The sequence below is a fragment of the Cricetulus griseus genome, chromosome 3 (assembly GCF_003668045.3).
Source record: "Cricetulus griseus strain 17A/GY chromosome 3, alternate assembly CriGri-PICRH-1.0, whole genome shotgun sequence".
NCBI lineage: Eukaryota > Metazoa > Chordata > Mammalia > Rodentia > Cricetidae > Cricetulus > Cricetulus griseus.
Genome location: NC_048596.1, coordinates 212,609,619 through 212,629,631, shown reverse-complemented (window position 1 = coordinate 212,629,631; position 20,013 = coordinate 212,609,619). Strand labels below are relative to the sequence as shown.

Below are 20,013 nucleotides of genomic sequence, written 5' to 3'. Positions count from 1 at the left end.
ACAAGCTCTCAGTTTTGGAAGTTTCGGCCCATGATCAGTTGACCCTACTGCTTAATGTCAGAGTGTGTGGTGGGAGCAAGGCATCAAGGAAGGAGGAGGGAGAGGGAGAGAGGAAGAGGAAGGGGGAGGGAGGGAGGGAAAGAGGGAAGAAGGGAGAGAGAGAGAAAGAGAGAAAGAGAGAGAGCACCCAATTATCCAAAGCCTCTCAAGGGCTTCCAGAACCTTCCATTAGTGCCAACCTAAGAAACATACCTTTAGAATAGGAGCCTTTTGAAGATATTTCAGAACCAAACTGCAGCACCTTCCATACAAATGCTTGTTAGTTATTTAAAAAATTTTGTGAAATGCAAGAACTGAGATACAACGTATACTCAGAGAAAATAATAGAAAACTCCAGAGTGAAGTACTTATGTTTAACCAAATATTTGTATATTTTATGTAATGTTCTTGATTAATACTAACTGGCAAGGACTTTACATATATTATCTCACTTAATCCTGCAACAACACTGGGAGGTAGGAATTAGCTCCATTTAGTTGAAGCCCACTGGGTTAGGCCACTTGTTAGCCAGCAAAAACCCCAGACTTGAACATCAGCCTCCTTGATTCCAAAAACTGTACCCTTAAGCTCCTGCATCCTATCCTATAAACACTATTAACAGTGGAGAAAAGGGTTGGTTTGGTTTAGTTTTTTTTTTTTTTTTTTTGTAGGAGTTCTAGAATGGCAAAATGATGCTGAGGCCCTGGATTCCACTCCTTACACAAAAGAGAAAGGTGAAAGGGGGGAGGAAGAGAGGAAGAAGGTGGGGAGGAGGAGGAAGGCAAGGGGAAGCAGGAGGAAGAGAGGAGGGAAAGAGGATGAGGAGGAAGAGGGGAGGGGCTAGGGATGGGAAGGAAGAGGAGTAGGAACAGGAAGCTGCCTAGAGAGGAGATGTGGCGGCAGGCCAGGTGGTGGTGGTAGTAGAGTCACCAGTGAAAGTCAGTTCAGTCCTCTAGCTGCCTTTCTCCTCACAGACTCCAGTACAGAAGGGGACTTCTTCAGCTGCCTGAGGCCTGTGAGTACCAGCTGCAGATTAGGAACTGAGCTAAATGCCAGGTTCTTAAATGTTGCACGTGGGAGCATCTGAAACAGATCTGAGTCACTTGGACTCTTCCTTAAACACCCACACAACAGAGACGGACCCCAGTGCATAGGAGGAGAGCAGAGCAGCTGCACACCTCAGAAGACTCGGCTGTTTGAACCCATGCTCCTTCACTCTCTTGCTTTAGAAGTGGGATTTCCATCGGCTTTTCTGAACACTGAGAATTTAGACTTCTCCAGATAGGGAGGATATTAGCTAACTGCAGTTTTCAATAGCTTTTTAGAGAAACACTGTGTTCAATTGCTTTCCAGTTTCATTTCTAACATACTCCTACCCCAAATCTGGGAATTTATAAAATCCCACCAGATGTTGACAGGGTGAATTGTTTAATATTGATGAAATTCAGCAACAGATTTTCATGTGTGTTTTTTGGTTGCCCCAAGACAACAGGTCTCTAACCACTGTGGGAAAATGTAAAGCATAAAACTCAGAGTTCAAATCCTTTTTAAGGAAATAATTCTTCATAAACCTAATAACAAACACATACCAAATTTGTCATCTTAAGTATTTTTAGTGTATGCAGTGTGTAGCCCTAGGTACATGCACACAAAATTCTAGAATGTTCTTATTGGCAGAAATGATGGGGGATGTCCTTCTGTATGCTGTGAATATATGTTTCTCTTATTGGTTGATGAATAAAACTGTTGTGACCTATTGACAGGCAGGATGTAGCTAGTCAGGAAGTATCGGTGAGGCTACTATACCAGACTAGGAAGATTCTGGGAAGAGGAAGGCAGAGAGTGAGTCACCAGGGGGATGCCATGTAGCCACCTGGAAGGTAGGATACCCGGGAATTCTCCAGTAAGCCAAGACCATGTGGAGATACACAGATTAATACAGATGAGTTAATAATTAAGAGAGACCTAGCCAATAAGAAGCCTGAGCCATTGGCCAAACAGTTTATAATTAATATAAGCTTCTGTGTGTTTATTTTGGACTAAACTACTGCAGGACCAGGTAGGACACACTTCCATTTACACAGAAACCAAACTCTACAGCCATTAAACATTCTCAGCCCCATCCTATATGTTTTCTATGGCTTTGCTTATATTTCATCTATATGCCTTGTATGAGCAGAATGACATTGTATTTGTATTTCTGTGACTGGTTTATTTCATTCAGCTTATTTTCTTCAAGGTTCATTCATGTTGCATACAATAGTCTTTCCTTTCCTTCCTTCCTTCCTTCCTCCTCCTCCTCCTCCTTCTCCTTCTTGGTTTTTTAAACAGTCTCATGCAACCCAAGCTTGTCTCAAACTCCCTATGTAAGGTCAGGTGGTGGTGGCACACACCTTTAATCCCAACACTCATGAGGCAGAGGCAGGTGGATCTCTGAATTCAAGGCCAGCCTGGTCTACATCACGAGGACAGCCAAAGCTACACAGAGAAACCCTGTCTCAAAAAACAAAACAAAAACAAAAAAGCTCATTATGTAGTTGAGGACACCTTGAACTTCCAATCCTCTTTCCTCTACCTCAAGTGTCAGGATTACTGGCATGTGCCACCATGCATACTCCCCCTCCCATTTATGTGGTGCTGGGGAATCGAAGCCAGGGCCTTGTGTATGTTGGGCAAGTAGTCAGCCAACTGAGCAACATCCACATCTTTTGTGGTTGCTGTTGTTATATGCTGGGTGTTGAATACTCCATTGTACATACATCCCATGTTTTGTTTATTCATTCATCCATCCATGCCTTTGACAGATGATTGGGTTGTTTCCATTTCTTAGCTTTTTGAGAACATTTGTTGCTATGAATATAGATGTTCCAGGAAATAGTAATTTCTTAAGCTGAGGTACTATGTTGCCCCAGGGAAGAATGCGAACAATTGAGGTCTCACCGAGGAGTAGGGGCAGTGGAAGAGATATCTTCACGATGCTTTACAAAATCACCAACATTTCAAACTATGCCAAGACCTCAAAGAATGTTGCTGGCAGGATCTTCAGCGTATATGCTCATTTCCTTCACAAACAAAACAAATTATTTTAAACAAAATTGCTTTCTTTTTTCCTTTTGGACTTGCTGACAGTGTTTAGTGTTAAATGAAATATTCTGAAATAAACATTGCAAAGGATGTAGAAACATTACACTTGTTAAAATCTTTCTAACCACCAAGTTTGGCCCATCTACTTATTAGTAAACTAAACTAGTTCCATGGGAAGACAAATAAAAAGTGGTTTCTGATGAACATCTGATTTATAATCAATATTAATTTATGACCATCCTAAATTGGATGTTAACATCATCTTATTTCAAATTCATTTTGATCCTCTTAAATATCTTGAACCAATTATCATCTCATTTTTATACCAGTTTTATTAGATTTTGTTTTAAATGTTTGGGCTTCCCACTGGACCCCCCCTCCCTTCCCCCTGAAAAATGGAAATGAAGGCATTTGGAGAATAGTGGCTGCAGTTAATGCTATTTCTTTTCTGCCTGAAGTAATAACGGTAGAAAGGTTTAAAAGCATTTGCAAATGTATGGGATTCCTTCCCAGCAGCAAGCTTACTTTCCCTATTGCCCTTCCAAAGAATAAAGAAAGACTAAACTATGAATGCAAGAAAATCCTGGAACATTGTAAAGACCCTCCATCATACGAATATTATGCATATTTTATTCCTGTCTAAAGGATTGTGAGACAGGATGAGAAAAACATCTGTGTAGAAAAAAACTAGTTTACCTAGGGATGCACTTTGGAAAACATGAATTTTGTCTTCTTTGTAGTGGTTATTAGAGAGACCACAGAAATTTCTTAATATAAATTTCCCTGTAAGAAATAACATTCTAAACCAGGTATATAAACTGTAATCCCAGCTCTTGGGAGGCTGAGGCAGAAGAATGGCTGTAAATTTGAGGTCAGCCTGAGCTACAGTGTGAGACTCTGTCCCAAGAACACAGCCCAAACGAAAGCAAACAAAAAGGCCACCACATTCTTCCCTGTTCAACATGGGGGATTTTATTTCTTGGAATTCATTTCCAATTATTTCTAGTTTTCATTTTGTCTTAAGATCGGATCAACTCCAAGCAGATTAACATCAGAGACCCAGGAATCAATCGAGGCAGGAGTTTATGGTGCAGTGTTTGACCAAGTTCCTGAATGTGTTAATCTTTACAGGAGAAACGAGGAACAGAGAGGCTTGTTTGACTACACAAAGAGAGCAGCCAGTCAGAGGGAAGTGGGAGACTGCCAGGTGCAGAAACACGCCGTCCAGAAAAATCATGGATTGTAAAGATCATCCTTTCTCCTTATATAAGCGACCAGATGTTGTTGCACTCAAGCTTTTTAAAAAGCTCATGAGTCATAGAGAGCAGCAGATCTTAGCAGCTCCATTAGCTACAGCACGTTGTGATATGTGTGATAGCAATTTACAAAATGAAAAGAATTGATTCTGTATCAAACAATTTAAGAATTCCAAGGACTCTTTAAGTTATAAATGTGAACCATATTGAAAGTGAATGCTGGTTAAGTGAATGAGAACTTTGTATACAGTGTGTGATCTAAACACAAACAAACAGACTGGAGAGATGGCTCAGAGGTTAAGAGCACTGGTTGCTCTTTCAGAGGATCTGGGTTCAATTCCCTACACCCACATGGAAGCTCACAACTGTATGTAATTCCAGTTCTAGAGGACCTGACATCTTCATAGAGACGTTCATGCAGGCAAAACACCAATGCACATAAAAATAAATAAACTTTTAAAAACAAACAGCTAAATTAGGGCCAAATCAATCTAAAATACCCTGGAAGACATTGAGTTCTCGATAGTTGTAGTTGTACTTTATTATCAAGTAAGTATAGGTATGTCAGGGTTGATTTCCATGGTTCGTGGGGGTGGTAGTGGGGGAGGCAGACAATTGCAGTATGAGGCAGCTGGTCAGTCACCTTGCCTACACAACCAGGAAGCCAAGGGCCATGAATGTTCTACTCTGCTTGCTTCCTTCTTAATATCCAGTGCAGGGCCCTTGTGTAAGGGTAGTGTCATCCATGCTCAGTATGGGTCTTCCTTTCTCAGTCAAAGACATCTAGAAACACCTCATAGACAACTCCAGAGTGTTATCTCTTAGGAAACCCTAAGCTCAGTCAAGGTTAACTATCACAGTGAATATCTGCACTATCGGAGATAAGAGAAAAATGCCCTTGACCTTTGCCCATTCAGAAATCTTGATAGTTTAAGAGAGTTGAAGGATTTGGGGAGGTCTAGACTGTTACAGTTTTTTTTTTCCTTGGAGACAGAGTTTCACTGTGTAGCTCTGGATGTTCTCTCTCTCTCCATAGACCAGACTGGCCTCAAACTCACAGAGATCCACCTGCCTCTGTGTCTGGAGTGCTGGGATTAAAGGCCTGTGCCACCATCACCTGGCTTTATATTTACAATTTTTAAAAAGTGCAGCAGTAGACTAGTCCACATGGAAAGGAGGTTGACACATAATTCTCTTCAGAAATGTGATTCATTAGAAGGAAATGTGTCTAAGCTATGACTTCTGGGCCTGCAGGTAGGAGGGAACATTAGACAGAAGATGGTTCAATGTGTTAATACTACATAAAGGAAGGAGAGGCTGGAAGAAAGAGAGAGAGCATGCCATGAGAGGGATAGGGTGGAGCATGGAGGAGGCTCTTCAGAAAAGTGGCTTAGGGTCTTCCGAGAAACCCCCAGAGCAAATCCCAACGACAAGAAAATATGTGACTTTTATAAGATTTTGGTGAACTGATAGGAGGTTTCATGTCTCATTATTTAGTTCAACATAGCATATGCTACAAAGAGCAGGAAGGAGCTGAGAAGGCTAAATTAAGAGCCATGGAGTCACAGTAGAGAGTGCGTCTCAACTCTTTGTCCCAGAGAAACCTTCAGGAATGTACAACCTGATGTCTTAAAGGAGCAGGTCCTCACGGGCCATCACTTTTACAATGGCTACCTCATGCCTCAAGTGGCACCCCAGGGCTCTTTTCAGAAAAACTGTGTGTGTGTGTGTGTGTGTGTGTGTGTGTGTGTGTGTGTGTGTGTGTGTGTAAGACCCCCGGAGGCTCAGGCCCCCAGGATCTCAGTCCAGGACCTCAACGACCCCAATCACCAGGCGGAGTCAAAAGCTTGATGCAAACAGCACGAGGCTTTATTGTAGTTGTTTAACGAGCTAACCCCATGTTAGCTCGAGCCTTTCATCCATCCACCATGGCGGATGGCTAGGAAAGACGGAGAGAAGCCACGACATAGAGATCTTATAGGGCAGCGTAAGGGGAGTGTCTAGGGGGTACGCACAGGCTCAGGATTGGTGTGCCTCCAGGCTTGGAGGGTTTGCCCTGTGTTGATTGGTCAACTGGTGGTTATGGCCCATAAGCCCTCCCAGGGTAATTGCTATGCTCTGTGCATCATTGCTGTGCACTTGTCCATAAAGCACACCCAGAGCCGTAAAGCATAGCACTACCAGCTAACTTCTGATTGGTTCCTTGCCACGAGGCAGGCATCTAACCTCCTAGTGGCCAAGGCAAGGTCAGGCAAGCACGTGCTAGGCTGTTAAGACTGCTGAAATCCGGAGCTGGTCCCTTCATGTGTGTGTGTGTGTGTGTGTGTGTGTGTGTGTGTGTGTGTGTGTGTGTGTGTGTTGGGGACAGAAGCCAGGTCCTTGTATGTAGTAGATAAGCACTCTGACACTGAGCTATGATTGTAGCCCTAGGTCTTATCTTTAGTATCTTACAGGATAGAGAGTGGAGATGAATATCCTTCTGACATCAGAATAAATCCAGGTTACCACATCTCTTTCCTTCCAGTGGAGATCAGGAATCTTTCTGCTTGACTATCAGGGTCAGCCTTTCCCCAGAAAGTAACCTGACACCCCAAACCTCTACCATCCCTAAGATCTCCTTGGGGTTCCATTATTCTTTCTTTACAGGCATTTCACTTCCCCTCACCATTTTCTGTCTTTCTCTGTCTTCTTCTTACTTAATTTTTTATTATTTATGATACTGAGAACTGACCAGAAGGCTTCTCACATATTATCCCAGTGCTGAGCTATAGCTTCATAATTCTCATTTGAGAAAGTGTCTTATTAAATTGCCCAGGCAGGCCCTGGACTTGGGATCATCTTGTGTACACTACCCTGGCCTGGCTTACACTGTAATTTTAAAATATGTTGCCAAAACTGCCCATAACATGCTAGAAAGTCAAGTTTATTCCTAGGTCAATAGAACAAACACCTTTATTACTCTCATGTTATTCAATCAATAAGCATTTGTCAAGGCTTTTTAGCATGGATGTGGGATATTTCAATGTAATCCTGTCTCAAGATGGACATATACACTGTTCAGGTAGGGATGAAATACTAAAACTTATGTTTATTTTTCTAAGTCTGAAAATCAGACCAAAAATCTTACCAGCATTTATCACATGGCTGCTATGGGAGCTGTCACTCAACCATATGCAAGTTGTCACATGAAAGTCCAGTTTTTAAGGTAACCTACACACCTCTGCAGAGGTCATGGTCACCCCTTCCGCAGTCCCCTCCTTCCTTCCTGGGACCGGCCTGACCTCCCATCCTCTCCTAACATCTTGGGATCTGAAGGAATTTCATTACCAGCAAATTAAATAAAATTAGACAATTGGGTGGGAAGTGTAGCTTAGGGTTTTCTAGAATGCATTATTTCTATTTCAAAGGGAGGGAATAGCTTCCTGATGCCTGGGAGGGGATGAGTGATCTCTCTCTCATTGGGAAGACACAAGTGTCTACCACAGGAGCAGAGCAATGCCAGACTGTTCTGAGAGGTTTTCACTGTTTGAGAATCCCAGAAACTGGCAACCCATCAGAGGTAGCCAAAGAACACAGAGAGACCTGTCTATCTGCACTTCACTTTTGAGTACGAAACTGAAACTAATAAATTCCAGTCAGTTTATAACTAGGCTTTTTAATTCTTTTAGAAAACCCCAAAGTATTGCTAACTTTATTGATTAAATAGCCCCAAATTTCTAATATAACACATATACTTTACCCACCCTTTTTTGCTTTGTGGTGTTGGGGTTGTGCACGGCAGGAAAGGATCCCACTATATAGAAGGCTTCGTAGCCCTACTCTGTTACATTAAATCTTTCTGCCAAAAGCCACTGAGCCCCACCGCCACATGTAAGCTTTTCGCCAGCCGCCCGCCTGAGTTAGGGCCCAAGTGAATACACAGAAACTTGTATTAGGTACAATGCTGCTTGGCCAATGACTAGGATTCTCATCTGTTAGCTCAGTCTCAATTATCATAAATCTATATATTTTATAAGACTTATCTTATCGGACGCCTTAATGGCATCCCTCCTTGCTGGTGGCTCACATTGTGCCGCTGGAGCAGGAGCAGAAGGGAAAAGAGGGCCCTTCCTGTTTCTCCTTCGCTTAAATATGAGTCTCCTTGCTATGTCACTTCCTGCCTGGATCAGCACTTCTCTACTACATTTCCCAGAATCCTCTTTGACTCCTAGTCCCATCTACTTGTTGTCTCATTGGCCAAACAGTATTTTATTTAACAATCAAAAAGATAAACATACACAGTACATTCCCCATCACCACTCCATGTCTGTGATGGTTGGTGTCAACTTGACAGAATCTATAATCATCTCAAAGAGGGTCTCTGGGTATGTTTGTGGGGCATTATCTTGATTACATTAATTGATTTGGGACAACCCACCTTAATTGTGGGTGGGGTCATTTTCTGGCCAGGGGATCTTGGACTGTATAAAATGAGAAAAGTGAGCTGAGTGCTAGCCTGCTTTCATCTTTCTGTCTCTTGACTGAATGGTGCAGTCATCTCCTTCCAGCTCCTGACTTCCTTGCCAGGGTAGACGGCAGCCTGGAATGGGGAACTAAAATCCTTTCTCCCTTAAGTTGCTCTCCTTAGGTTTTCACAACAGAAAAGTAACTAAATTAGTTCCTCACAAAAGCTAAATAAATATATGGATTTGTTGCTAATCAGATTTTATGTTTTTGGAGTGGTGTGAGTAAACTCAGGAGTGTCAAACCCCAGTAGAGTTTCGAAAGGGAAAACAAAATAATGTTTTTCCCAAGATGACATTCTTGCATGTCAGTGTCAAAATAGTCTGATACAAAAAAATCATAGAAATGGTTAAACTTCTGTGTGTTTACTGTTTTTTATTTTCTTTTTGGTGCTTAAATATACAATTCTTTACAATTTTGGGATAGATCAATTTTCTTACTAAACTGAACAAACATGATCCTCACAAGTGATAATGATGCTTACTAAAATGCAAGACTTTTAAGAAAACATTTCTAAGCTGCATACATCATGGACAAATTTCCATTCAAAACTAAGTGTGTATCTATTTTTCTAGATCCTTGGGTAGAAATATGGCATAGTGGGAAAGTACATACAAAATATGAGTTTTTATGAATTCAGCTCTACACGATTATTAATCAGTAACTTGAGTATGGAACAAAGCCAGAAGTGACTCCCTTTGTGACTTCCCCCTTGGGGAATCTGGGCATGGTCTGTTTTCTTCTCTGGCTGAGACAGACAGGGATATGCAGGGAAATCTTTCACAAGTAAAATTCCTTGTACTTACAAAGCAAGTTTAGGGAGGAAAACAGGAAAGCGGCAGATGGCTCCTGGCTTGATGTTTGCTTATCTTTGTGCATATTTTGGATTTACTCCAGGTTAACCGGGGGATAGGTACACACAGCCACGTATTTAGGCTACTGGCTCACACACATTTCAGTGACTAAAAGTATATGAACAGGAAGCAGTTCTGAATCATGTCTTTATTATTATTATTAATTTAAGGGACTCTACAATATAACAATACACGACAGACGGTTCAGAACCCAACAAAGGCTGTTTAGTTATTTATCTTGCATTTGCTCCTTTTCGGAGGCAAGATACCCAGCACTGTGGACTCTTGAGCTTATTTTTAATTAAAATCCCTATAAATTAGGAAATGTCACATATAATGGTGTTAATAGGGATGTGTGTGTTATGAACAAAAACTTCCGTATGTGTGCTTGCTTCCTCTGACACCATGGATTGTGTGAGAAGTCATATAAGGACATTTAGCTAAACAATTCAACCTCTGCTCATGTTTAGGATAATATTTAACTCTCTTATTCTTCCATGCAAATAAGAGGGAAAATTTACACTTGCTTAGTGCTGATTTTTGAAAATACCCTCCGTCTCTCAATCCCACCATTTGTCCCTGTCCCACGTGAATAAAAGGATTCGTCTCAGAAGGGCAGGCCTTGCTGCCATTGTGTTTTTTCTAATTAAAATGCAGAGTATTAAACACAGTTGAGTACATCCATGCACACATGACATGCTGTCATCACATACAGGAAGCGAAGCTCAAGAGCACGCAGTGAAGGCTCATTTCATAACATCATTAAGGTTCATTGTACCCGCACTTCTGAAAGGCTTTGTCAAAGCAGATAATAACGTCCTGTCATGCCGGGCAAACACTCTCACGTGAAGCTGTCCTTTTGCTCCTGTTTTATTGAGGGAACTTAGCTGCGTTGTTACTGTACAGGCTCAGAGCTAAAGCGAAGGGGGCGGCAGTTTCCTATTTCTGTAAAATGTTATAAAAATTTACAGCATTGAAGGAGTTAAGTGAACAATATTTGAGTCATCGGGTGGGAGTATTCCCGGGAAGAGCCACTGAATGTAGTGACTGTACTAAAGCAGAAGGTGTTTTCGGGAGCATGAAGGTGGGTGGGATTTTGCGGGATCAGAAGGTTAATTTGGAGTGAGTCAAAGGCAGGCATAGTCTTCTCTTCCTGAAGAACCTTTGGTATTTACATTCTAATCTCTGGGAAAAAGAGCTCATTTTTAAAAAGTCTTTTATACCCCACTGAGTGAAGATGGCTATGGAGACAGAGTTTACACTCTGGCTTCCTGAGTAGAATTGTCGTGTTAGCTGGGAAAGAGATGCTGAGAGTTTTGCTTCATCATATTCAATATTTTTCTTTACCGTGTTCATTGATCACGCATATGTGCTGAAACAGTAGAGGGTGAAAAGACATTAGGATTTTATTTTTAGTTTAAAATCCATATATAATGTGTTAGATGCCTTTATGACATTTTCAACAAGTGTATTTTGTGGTACCCTGTAGTGTGAATCAGACCACGCCCTAGAACTTGCTGTCCCAAAAGTCATTGGCTAAATGGATCGAAATCCCACAATAGTACCCCTTCCCCTCATCAGCATCAGTTTCATAACAAAACATGAGGCACAAAAAGTATGATGACAGGCAGCCTGACATCTTGTGATAGTTACTGTTCATTTAAACACGTGTATATTTATATGAGTGTACAAAATCTAGAGACCCAGTCAGTGCTCGACAAAAGATGATTTAGCTTTGAGCCCTAGTCAGGATCTGGTTTTAGGCTCCCCAAAAGTAGGTATATTGAGGCCACAGTATGGTTGCCCTTGGTAAAGATAGTTTTCCATCAGTGAAATGACAACTGCTTGATTGAAAGGAGAAAAAAATATCAGGAAACACAATCTATACCTGTTGGCCCTCTTTTGGATAGCAAGAAATATGTTAGGACCATGGAAAAGGCTGAGTAGTGAAGCCACGGGAAAAGGGGCAGTCCTAGAGACTACAGCTGGCTGTATTAAGGATGCACTAGGCATTGCTACTAGAGAGCTTATATATCCAAACCCATGGTCTTGGGGACCTTTGGCTTTTTAATTTCTAATAGTGAGACATTGGTTGGTCACTTTGGGTACTTAGTGTTGTGGGTACCAGGCTGGAGATTCTGTTTCTGTGTGCTGAGATAACTTCTTCCAATGTCATGGTAATACCAACAGTTGTCACATACATACATGAGATGGCATATAGAATATTGGCTCCTTGTGATGACTGGCTGGCCATTGTCAATGACTACAGAGAAAAACCAGTATAGGGCCATTGTTCTGCTTCCCTTTTCTCTCAGCACAAAATATGGATAAGCATGACATGTTTCTGTCATCCTGATACCTTGTAGGGTACTGCAAGGACTGGAAGAAATTACTGTATCTCCCAAAGTGTTCCCGTCACAAAGTATACCTACATTTTACTACTATTTTAGTAATTTGCTAAATTGATGCTAGTATTAAGGTCTTAGGCAAAGAGGATTAGGGTTTAGTATGCAACACTTACATTCAGGTCTTGGAAGTATTCATTGTAATCTAAGGCATAACCCACCACAAAGACATCTGGGATCTCAAATCCAGCATCTTAGCAGAAAGGGACAAGGAAGAAAGTTTACAACATGTAAGCATACTATTGCCATATGCTGCTGTGGTACTTACATGGTAAACAGAAGTAAGGAGTAGTGGCAGGACAAACCCTGTGAGTGCCTGGAACAGAATGATGGCTTGGGGACACAAGGGAAACAAGCAAACATGGATGAGCAATGGGCCTATATGTAGTGTACAGAGTTGAGGAAGGAAGGGTTTAGGAGGCCCAGTGGCTTTGTTCACATTGAGTGGTATGTAGTGTCCTAATGCCTATGGAGATTCTCTTAAAAGCACAAAGGACCATCCAAACAGAAAACATCATGGCACTGCCATGCATAACAAGGTGTGCCTCAATAACCGAGAAGCAGTTCTCCCACTGTGTCACTGTCCTCAGCCAGTTGAAGGACTGGAAAGCAAAACCTGGGAGACAAGATGAAAGGAAAAAGGCTTGTTCAACTTGAGGGAGAGAATGCAGAGGGTTATTTCTATGCTGATCTGTGCATCTACAATGCAGGGGTCCTAACTAGCTCTTTATGTCTAATGAGCATGGACTGAGAGGAAATGGATGCAAACTTGTGTTCAGCAAAAGAAGATGGTTGAAAGGGAAATGGTGTTTATTAAGAAACAGACAACAGGGGTCTGGAGAGATGGCTCAGTGGTTAAGAGCACTGGCTGCTCTTCCAGAGGTCCTGAGTTCAGTTCCCATCACCCACATGGCAGCTCACAACTGTCTGTAGCTCCAGTTCTAGGGGATCTGACAACTTCACACCAATGTACATAAAATAAAGTTAAATAAATTATTTTTTTTTAAAGAAAAGAAACAGACAACAGTTCTCTCCCAGAGATCTCCAGGCAGGATAAATGTGTGTGGCCCATTGGCTTTCAAACTTGCTTCAGTATGTTGGAATCTTGCAAATTCATTTATTATAATACAATAGAAGAGAAAGATGTATGCCTAGTTATATGAAACTGCCCTTCTGTACAGCCTGTGGACTAGGAGCATAGACAGTGATCTTCATGGTCACTGTCATTTTTGTTGTTGTTTTCTCTGGAGACATTGTTTCTCTGTATAGACCTTGGCTCTCCTGGAACTCCCCTCTGTAGACCAGATTGGCTAGCCTCCAGTTTGGGTTGGCCTGTCTCTGCTTCCCAAATGCTGGGACTAAGGGCATGCACCATTACCGCACAGCCCATCATTTTTATCTCTATGACCTAATATGTCTTCAATTTATAGAAAGTGCTACAAATAAAGGAACCCAGGGGCCTGAATTATGGGTTCACTAAGTAGCTAGCCTCTCTGATTCCTTGAACTTGCTGTTTCTAGGAAAAATCATCCAAGAGGAACTGTGGAGAGTGGTGCGTATCTGTAATCTCACCGAAGCCAGGAGGCTTTTAAATTCAATGCCAGGCAGGGGCTACACAGGCAGATCCCACCTAAACAAAGAGAAACAAATTCCAAGAGGAGAAGCAAGGGCAGAAGCAAAGACATTAGCATTTGAGCACATAACAAAGAGTCAAAGACTCAAAATGCTGTCTGGGCACTCCAGAAAGGAGAACCTGATTCTGAGCTCCCTAACACAACAGAGTTAGAGTCCAGGAAACCCTCCTTGAACAATAATGGACTTTCTAGTGGGCAGTGTAGCCCCCACAACACAATAGGTGTGCAATTCAGACTGTGAGAACTGAAGCCCAAAGCTGTGTAGAAGGCCAAATATAGTGATGTCATGGGATAAGGAACCAATGAGTCAGGGGCTGTCAGGAATCAGAGGAGCCCATCACTCACTGATCAGTGCAGCTCCTGCAGTGTTTGTAAATGTTGTGACCTGAAGCAGATTGCCTGGGCTCATTACTGGCCCTTTTCATGTGCTTATATGACCCTGGAAAGATATTTAAGTTTGTTGCGGCTGTGTTCCACTTCTCCATCTGTTAAATGGGCATAGCAATAGCAGCTGTTGTGAAGACTAAATTAACTAACCCTGTATGCCAGTACAAACCTGGCCTGGCACATCATAGTTTCTTACAGTGTTAGTTGCTGGTGTGTAAAAGTGTGTGTGTGTGTGTGTGTGTGTGTGTGTGTGTGTGTTGTCTGTGTCTGTATGTCTCTGTGTGTAGGTGTGCATGTGTACTGCTGGGATCTAGGGTACTTTTTGACAAGTGCTCTACCACGGAGTTACATGCCCAGTCTTAGCTGCTCTTATTTTATGTTGTTATACAATGACACAAGAGATTCATAATTGAATTCGGTTTTGTTTTATTGTGTTTTCTTGAGATGAGGTCTCACGATGAGGCTGAGGATGGCCTTGAACTCATGATCCACTTGCAGCCTTCTGAGTCCTAGGATTGTGGGTACAAATCATCATGCTTGCCCTGTTTGTCTTTAATGTTTTATTTTTATTTTTAACTCTGTGGGGTGTGTGTGTGTGTGTGTGTGTGTGTGTGTGTGTGTGTGTGTGTGACTGTGGAGCCCAGACATATCCGATCCCCCATGAAAATAGAGTGACAAGAGGCTGTGAGTTGCCTGGTATAGATGCTGGTAGAACCTAAATCCCCTGCAAGAGCAGTGTGTTTTTAACTGCTGGGTCATCTCTCCAGTCCTATATTTTCAATGTCAATTAACACAATTTCCTCACAAAATATCCTTAATAACTTTACATAATGATAGTGACATACAGACCAGACCCCAAGGCCACCAACCACCAGGAACAGGCCATGGGCTCTGCAGACCAGACCCCAAGGCCAGCAACCCCCAGGAACTGGCCATGGGATCTATCTATCTGTCCCGAGGTGATCTGGTGTGCAGTTAGGAACCTAGCAGAGAAGATGTTTGTTACAATGAAGAGACCCTGGCTCATGACTCTTCTATACTATTCCTCTTTGTTTAATTTTTTTTCAGCTTGCTGATGAGAATTGGAGCCAAATTATCCTAGGGGCTTTAGAGCAAACACAAGTTAGAGAACCTTAGCTGATATCTGCCTTAAGCAAATAATAAAAAAAAATCTGCCTGCCTCTTGTTTAGAATAATAAACAATTAACTGGTTTGTTTGTCCTTCCTTATAACAGAGCCAATCTTATTGTGAGGACAGCAAGGTACCCTGGACAAGGAAAGTACCCCGGAGCACATGTCTGAAGTAAAGAGTGAAGATGCCACCGGGAGAGCTCTGCTTGCTCAGGTGGTGTGTTACTGAATATTTGTTGGAGGTAGCAGGGAGATGCCTCATTAATATGCAGGGTCTGGAAGCGGGTAGGATAATCCTTCTAAAGCTTTGTAGTGCCTCTTTGATTGGTGGAAAGAGCCGCCAGTCAAGGATCCTGAATGTCTGAATTGGTTTTAGGGGAGTAAGTTTGTGTCTACCCTAAAACTGACCAATTGCATAAAATGTAACAATAGAAGTATCGAATGGATTCAAGGTACCAGGGTGTTGTGGGGAACAGCTGTAATCCCAGTACTTGGTGAAGCTGGAAGAGGAGGGTAGATGCCTGGTGGAGGCCAGCCTGGCCTGTGTAGCTGAGTCCTATAGTATTCTGAACTGAATTACCTACCAGGGAAGTTCTTTAAAATACAAACAAACAAACAAAATTCAAAATATAGAATGGAGTTGTTGTGAAAGATGCATACCTAAGATGTGGACTCTGAAGGAGCCTTAGTCTCCATTACAAGGTGGTAGAAACAAAGAATTTGCAGGAGGACTATTAGTCGCACACGAAATGCCAAAATAAAATAGCATCAGAAAACCACGCCAAACCCTGAAACACTTACAGTCAGGTTTGAAGCTGTCAATTCTGGCTGGTCTTTTCACCAACAAACTGCCATTAAAAAAAAAAAATTCACTTTAACTACTCCAATAAATTGGGATGTAAATTGCAAAGAGAATTAAATGCTGTTGAGTTGTGTACTCTGGTCTTTTTTCCCTCCTGCCTTTGCAGCTACAGTATGGCATTGCTGTATGTGCTGAGCAACTGCAGAGGGCTCACCCGGCTGCCAGGGAAGCATGTGGAGAACGGCTCCCATTAAAGACCTTCTGCTCTCTCCCCTTTCTCTCTCAGGCTACCAATCAGATGAGCTATTTGTCAGGGTGTCCAAGCACAGCAGCCCAGGTTCAGGACCAATGGCTTGGGACAGTGTTCTGGGAAAGGATGCCTCTTGGTCTTGTTTGGAAGGATAGAGCACAGTGCTGTGGCATCTGACTCACCTGGCTATCTTTACCATGTTGGGTTTGTATTTCTCGATGCTGCTGAGCAACGCTTTCATGGTCCTCCCGGTTCCAACAACGTCCTTTGCAAAAAAGCAGAAAGTTCAACAGAGCAATTTGTACAGCATACTGCTCTTTACATTTGCAGAGCAATTCCTTAGTCATAAAATGCACATTAATTTCAAATGCCAACCAAAAGGAGTCATCATAGGAAGCAGAATCAGTTGTGTGTTCATGGGCATATTGTTTGGAAGCGGGAGACTATGCTGGTGAATATTCTGTTCTTGCATCCTTCAGCTGTGTCGAAGGATTCGGTTCAGCCTCTGGAGAGCATGTGGGCCGCCCTTACTGAGTGTACCCGTATTCTTGCATGCACAGTCAGGGACTAAATTTGGCCCGGAGGTTACATTTCACAAAACAAGAGACACATGAATTTTCATGGACATGGGATGTACATCTGAATACACAGAAAGGATAAATCCGTCCTTGGCCTCCCTACTCCTTAGGGGATGCCGTGGCTGGGAGGCTAAATGTGTCTGGGCAGCAGCTGGTGACAGCCAGGAGTTCCGAGCTCCTGGGCCGCAGTGAGCACAGGGTCTCTGCTGCTGATGAGCTGTGGATACACAATTATACGGAACTGGAGGCTGCAATTTATTGTCCTCCTGACAGAATTCAGCTGCCAGGAGCTGATGATGAACACAACAGGTCTGAGGCTAGCCAGGGTCCGGTGACTCATTTGGCTGGAGGGTCTACTCCTGGAATTGTGTAGAGCCAGAGCTGTGCATACAGGACACAATGACAAATGTGGAACAAAAGCCTGATGACAAAAAGATCCTCTGGCTTTTTGCTGGCTGATAAGACACCATGCTTCTTGGGAAAGCATGGCGGTTTTACTGTGGGAGTCTGCTGCAGTCACAAGACAGCCTTTCTATTTCTTTCTTAACAGAAAAACAAAAACAAAGACAAAAGACCCACCACCACCAAAAACCCCATAACTTTCCCTTGGATTGCCATGTTAATTGATGGAATTTATGATTTTTGAAGGTTGAGAACATTTGAAAGCCATTAGAGATCATTGGGTGAGGAGAATTCTAGCCTTGGTTTTCCTGTTAAATACATAACAGTAAATGTATTGACTGGTTCTACCAGCTAGTTTACTCTCCCCACAACTGGCTCATAAATCCACCAAGAGCCGATTGTGATGTATGTGAGATTGTATACAAAACAGGATCACCTACCTAACAGTCATTGTAAAGAGTTGGTTTTAAATTATTTGAATCCACTGGCTATATTTGGCTCCCATTAAATACATTTAAAGAGCTACACACACAGTGGGTAATATGATAAACAAGGCCAGCATTTGAAAACTCACCATTAGATTCTTGTAACTTGCAATACCAAAAAGGAAAGGCCAGCTTACCTCAATAATAAGGACATTCTGGGGGGAAATAAAAAGACAAAAAATTCCCAACATTTCAGAATATGATTTTTTTAAAAAAACCTTGGTTCACAAGATAAATGCAAGTTTTGCTTATAGTTGGAATTTCTTAATATGCTTAATAGATCTTCCCCATTCTGTAAGTCCAATCAGAGGAAACCTAAGTATCCCAGATTCATTTTAACATCCCTGTGGAATTACCCGATGTTGCAATTTTATTGTCTATATTCAGGTTAGTAGCAGGCTCATGTCAGACCTTGCTGCCTGTTTGAAGCAACTATCCATAAAATTATGACATCTCAATAGTGCCATGTCCCTCTGTGTTCCATCTTTGGGATGCCAAGCTCACCGGCAGGAAAGCCAGCTAATATAAGTTATACCATCAATGGAGCTCAGGAGACAATCATATATTTAACAGTGACAGCCTATTCCTATGTAGCCACCAAAATTCTGGGTGTATCTACCCTTGGATTTTCAACCCTGAAGAATTGGAGTGGGGGTGGGGTGGGGTGGGTAATTGAAAGAGCTTTGAGGGACCCTCTGTGTGTTTTTACTGACATGGTCAGATCCCTTGCTACATGCTCACAAGGTATTCATCAACTTTCCCCTAAGAAACAAATTATGTTTCATCCCAATTTCTTGTTGGATAGTTTCTTCCCCCACTAGACTCTAAACTTCATGTAGTGGAGGACTGTGTTTGTCTTGTTCACTGCTGCATTCCCAGAACCTACTGTATTGCCTGTGTGCAGAAGCAACAATTATTTTCTAAAAGAGTAAGGGCTGTTAAGCTTATCAATGAATTAAAATCAACCAATCAATTGGATTAGTAGTAATATGTCAATGCTGCCCACCGAATTATGACTATTATAATATACCATTCCAATCACTAACTGGGAAGAATATTCCTTGAAAGTAATAGGGTTTTATTTTGTGCTTTTAAATATTTTTAATTTTATTTATTTTGTGTCCATGTGTGTGGGCACATATGCCAGGCCCCTGATCTTTCATTCATCCTTGATTAAGTAACTGTAATATCAGATCAAACCATAAATTTCTTATTTATATCTGATACAAAAGAAATTTAACAAATAAAAACATTAACAAGTCACCTCCCTACACAAGAATAATGGTAAAGTTATATTTTACAGTCCATGTCAAACATTTCTGGAAGTGCTTTTCTATTAGGTATAACATTCTTATTAAACCTATTTATTAAGAGTATTAATTTTCACTTGGGAGACAGAAGTGGGTGGGTCTCTGTGAGTTTGAGGCTAGCCTGGTCTACAAAGTGAGTGCCAAGACTGTTATACAGAGAAACCCTGTCTTGAAAAAAACAAGAATATTAACTTTATCATCAAGATGAAAGGCTGTATTGTCTTCTTTCTGAGCCCTTGTATCCTCTCTATGTCACTACACATTAATATCATGTGTGGGGCTGAGCCCATCAAGTCCTCTAAAACTCACACGATCAGGAAACCCTTTAGCATTTCAAACATGGCTTGCTATGGCCTTTGCCCTCCATTCATAGCACTTAACTTGGACTTGTAGTTTCAGTTTGATGGACCAAGCCTATTAGCTAAGCAGGATGCTTAGAAAATGCTGGGGTTAATTGAATTTCCTTATTTACCATCCCTTTTTGGTCCAATTATGTAAACAAAAATTTCTTTCCAAAATATGTTGGTATGCATTCTTGTCTAATTAAGTAGGGAGCCCTGAAAAGAATCATCTGTCTGTCTCTCTCTCCCCCCCTTCCATTTAGAAACTATGTAAAATAGATGCCATCTTTAAAAAGATTAACCACAATTCTAAGACGGTAGGTAGGAGGTGGGACTTGGATGTATATTGATTCTGAGATACAGTGTCAAAATCATTCCAACATACTTGAAGTTTGAAAGGTTTTAAAGAAAAATGCCACCTCCCACATCACCTCTCCTGTCCCCACTTGCTGCTGTAAGAGGCAGTCACTTGAAGTCCCCACTGCCATCCTGGCTGGTATGCCTCTATTTCTCAGATGTTCAGGTACTTTACATTACTAAAAATACACACAC

The 20,013-nt window shown here is 41.8% G+C and overlaps 1 long non-coding RNA gene across 11 annotated transcripts in view; it reads right to left on the bottom strand.

The window, feature by feature from the left end:
* Nucleotides 1-2,795: 2,795 nt before the first annotated feature.
* Nucleotides 2,796-20,013, bottom strand: part of LOC100758509 — a 75,697-nt gene continuing 58,479 nt past the window's right edge. For 6 of the 11 annotated variants that reach the window (XR_004769320.1, XR_004769327.1, XR_004769322.1 and 3 more), the window contains 4 exons: nucleotides 16,528-16,610; nucleotides 16,095-16,141; nucleotides 12,258-12,334; nucleotides 9,865-11,108 (listed from right to left, as the gene is read on the bottom strand). This is a non-coding gene — a long non-coding RNA (uncharacterized LOC100758509). Of the gene's footprint in view, nucleotides 3,102-9,864; nucleotides 11,109-12,257; nucleotides 12,758-16,094; nucleotides 16,142-16,527; nucleotides 16,611-17,899; nucleotides 17,966-20,013 lie in introns of those variants that run through there. The other 5 variants (XR_004769329.1, XR_004769328.1, XR_004769321.1 and 2 more) reach the window with 5 other exon arrangements.